This window comes from Platalea leucorodia (genome assembly GCF_965183815.1).
Source record: "Platalea leucorodia genome assembly, contig: HAP1_HAP1_SCAFFOLD_24, whole genome shotgun sequence".
Lineage (NCBI taxonomy): Eukaryota > Metazoa > Chordata > Aves > Pelecaniformes > Threskiornithidae > Platalea > Platalea leucorodia.
Window position 1 is genome coordinate 1,772,517 of NW_028121458.1, and position 2,557 is coordinate 1,775,073.

The 2,557-nt window shown below is 51.4% G+C and overlaps 1 pseudogene across 1 annotated transcript; it reads left to right on the forward strand.

Moving 5' to 3' along the window:
• Positions 1-1,267: 1,267 nt before the first annotated feature.
• On the forward strand, positions 1,268-2,204 carry LOC309603216 (olfactory receptor 14A16-like; annotated as a pseudogene). The gene has a single exon. The product of its transcript is annotated as an olfactory receptor 14A16-like (transcript).
• The last annotated feature ends 353 nt before the right edge of the window (positions 2,205-2,557 follow it).

Consider the following 2,557-nt stretch of genomic DNA (forward strand, 5'->3'; position numbering starts at 1 on the left):
TGCAGTTTGTACTGGGACAGGGCCCAGTCTGAGCTGGGCAATGTTAAAGGGATCCAGTTTGTTCTGGGATGAGGCCCAGTCTGTGCTGGGAAGGGGACCAAGGGATCCAGTTTATACTGGGACAGGGCAAAGTCTGTGATGGGAGGCGTTAAATGGATCCAGCTTGTACTGGAAGGGGGCTCAGTCTCTACTGGCAGGGGTTAAAAGGAACCAGTTTGGACTCGGACAGGGCCCAGTCTGTACTGGCAGGTATTATATGTGTCCAGTTTGCACTGGGAGAGGCCCCATTCTCTACTGGGAGGTGTTTGAAGGATCCACTTTGTACTGGGAGGGGGCCCAGTCTGTACTGGGAGAGGTAAAGTGACCAGGTTTGTACTGGGACAGGGCCCAGTCTGTACTGGGAGGGGTTAAAGAGAACCAGTTTGGACTCAGACAGGGTCCATTCTGTACCATGAGGGGTTAACAGGATCCAGTTTATAATGTGACAGGGCCCAGTCTTTACTGGGAGTGGTTAAATGGACCCAGGTTCTGCTTGGAGGGGGGTCAGTCTGTACTGAGAGGGTTCCAGTGTGTACTGGGACTGGTCCCAGTCTGTACTGGAAGGAGTTCAGAAAAAGAAATCTATGTAATAGCTGAAAAAGTCTTAATTTCCAGCTTTTCATGATTTTTTAAGAAATTTTGCTGATCCCCGAGGGATGCTGCTAGTATCTGGCTCCTTGGAGGACTTTGTACCACTGACAGATTTGTTCCTGATCATCCAGCCAACTTCCCACCCACCGCATCATCCACTTCTTCAGTCCAGATGTCAACAATCCGCTCTAGGGAGACCACGGGAAACCACATGCAAGGACTTGCAAAAGTCCAGGTACACAGCATGCCCTTCTTTCCCCTCCCACATGGGTTCAGCAATCCTTTTCTTGTCCTTCAAGTGCAAGAGCATTTGCCCTGTCACCTTCCCAGGGGCTGAGGTGAAGCTGACCAACCTGTAACACTCCCGGTCCTCCTGGGCTGTTGCTGCCTCCATGGGTCATTGCTGGAAAGCAGGGCTGACCCTTCAGGAGCCCCTGGGGAGAGGGCACGGCTCTGCACAGCACACTCAGCCAGCACAAACCACAGCTGAAGCCTCCGAGCTGCATAACAGCCCCCCCCAGGAAAGAAAAGCACCCTTAGGTAGTTCACAAAGAATGAATGAAATGTGGCTCAGAGAAGATTCTCTGAATTTTTCTCTTTTCTCTCCTTTGGCAGTTTCCATGCCCAGAAGCAGCAGATGTCCAATCGCAACTCCATGAACGAGTTCCTTCTCCTGGCATTGGCAGACACGCGGGAGCTGCAGCTCTTGCACTTCTGGCTCTTCCTGGCCATTTACCTGGCTGCCTTCCTGGGCAATGGCCTCATCATCACCGCTGTAGCCTGTGACCACCGCCTCCACACCCCCATGTACTTCTTTCTCCTCAACTTCTCCCTCATGGACCTGGCCTCCATCTCCACCACTGTGCCCAAAGCCATGGCCAGTTCCCTCTGAGACACCAGGGCCATCTCCTACTTGGGATGTGCTGCACAGCTCTTTTTCTTTCTCTTCTTCATTGGAGGAGAATATTGTCTTCTCACTGTTATGGCCTACGACCGTTACGTGGCCATCTGCAGACCCCTGCACTACGGGACCCTCCTGGGCAGCAGAGCTTGTGTCCACATGGCAGCAGCTGCCTGGGGCACTGGGTTTCTCTATGCTCTGCTGCACACGGCTGATATATTTTCCCTACCCCTCTGCCGAGGCAATGTCCTGGAGCAGTTCTTCTGTGAAATCCCCCAGATCCTCAAGCTCTCCTGCTCAGATGCCTACCTCAGGGAAGTGGGACTTCTTCTGGTTAGTGCCTGTTTAGTCTTTGGTTGCTTTGTTTTCCTTGTGGTGTCCTATGTGCAGATCTTCAGGGCCGTGCTGAGGATCCCCTCTGAGCAGGGACAGCACAAAGCCTTTTCCACGTGCCTCCCTCACCTGGCCGTGGTCTCCCTCTTTATCAGCACGGCAGTGTTTGCGTATCTGAAACCCCCCCTCCATTTCCTCCCCAGTTCTAAATCTGGTGGTATCATTTCTGTACTCAGTGGTGCCTCCAGCAGTGAACCCCCTCATCTACAGCATGAGGAACGAGGAGCTCAAGGATGCCCTATCTAAACTGGCCCAATGGGCGCTATCTCACAGACAATAACCTGCCTCCCTTTCTATGCACATTTCCCACAGTTTATCTTAGTCCACCAGTCTGCCTTTTCCTCTTGTGATAATCCAAAGTATAGAGAATTTTGTGGGTTTATACTACTTATCTTGAGGCTTGATCTTATTGTGTCTGACCCTTGTACCATACTGTATCAGATGTGGCCTGTCAGATAGCAGCTCTTCAGTAAAATGGGATCTCCCAGGTCCAGTGCCTGAAGGCCGGGCTCTTCCTCCAAAGGTATTTCCAAGATAATATCCAAGGAATTTGTCTTTTAAGCTGTCTGTTCTCCTCGTGTTCTCAATGTTTTAGGAGTTAAAGGTCATGTTACTATTTCATTCCACTGAGCC